Here is a 577-nt window from a genome sequence, read left to right as displayed (position 1 = left end):
AGTGGGGATTCCAGATTTGTGATGAGAATTGAGGAAGCTCAAGTTTGTTCTACAAGAAGCGGGAAACTTTATATGAAATTATAGGAAGAAAATTAGTGGCGGTGTTATTATTTCTACTGTAATTATCACATGCATTCCGTTAAAGTGTGGAGATAGAAGGCTCTTTTTATAGGGTGAGTGTAGTTGTCATAAGTCAACTACTTTAAGTTAGTAAAGGGCGGAAACCTAACTCTCATATACGATGTATGTGGTAGATATATGCTAATGATTTTTGTTAGAAATAAGAGACTAAATTAGAGAAAGGATTTGTATATTATTAAGTATATTTAAGTTGTTTTAAATAATATAATATAAAAGTGTATTTATAGGTACTAAAAAAATCGTAATAATAAAGATGTAATCTCTTATAATAAATATTCAGATATACTAAATAATACTAATTGATCCTAATTGATTTTAATTATACTCTAACAATTTTGATTTTCTCTCAATGGCGATGCCATCATCTAATTTCTACGTTTACATGCATTACATCGATTACTTTCTCACGGTTTTTAAATTTTTAGAGTATATTCAT

This window comes from Arachis ipaensis, chromosome B01 (genome assembly GCF_000816755.2).
Source record: "Arachis ipaensis cultivar K30076 chromosome B01, Araip1.1, whole genome shotgun sequence".
Lineage (NCBI taxonomy): Eukaryota > Viridiplantae > Streptophyta > Magnoliopsida > Fabales > Fabaceae > Arachis > Arachis ipaensis.
This window is presented reverse-complemented; position numbering follows the sequence as displayed.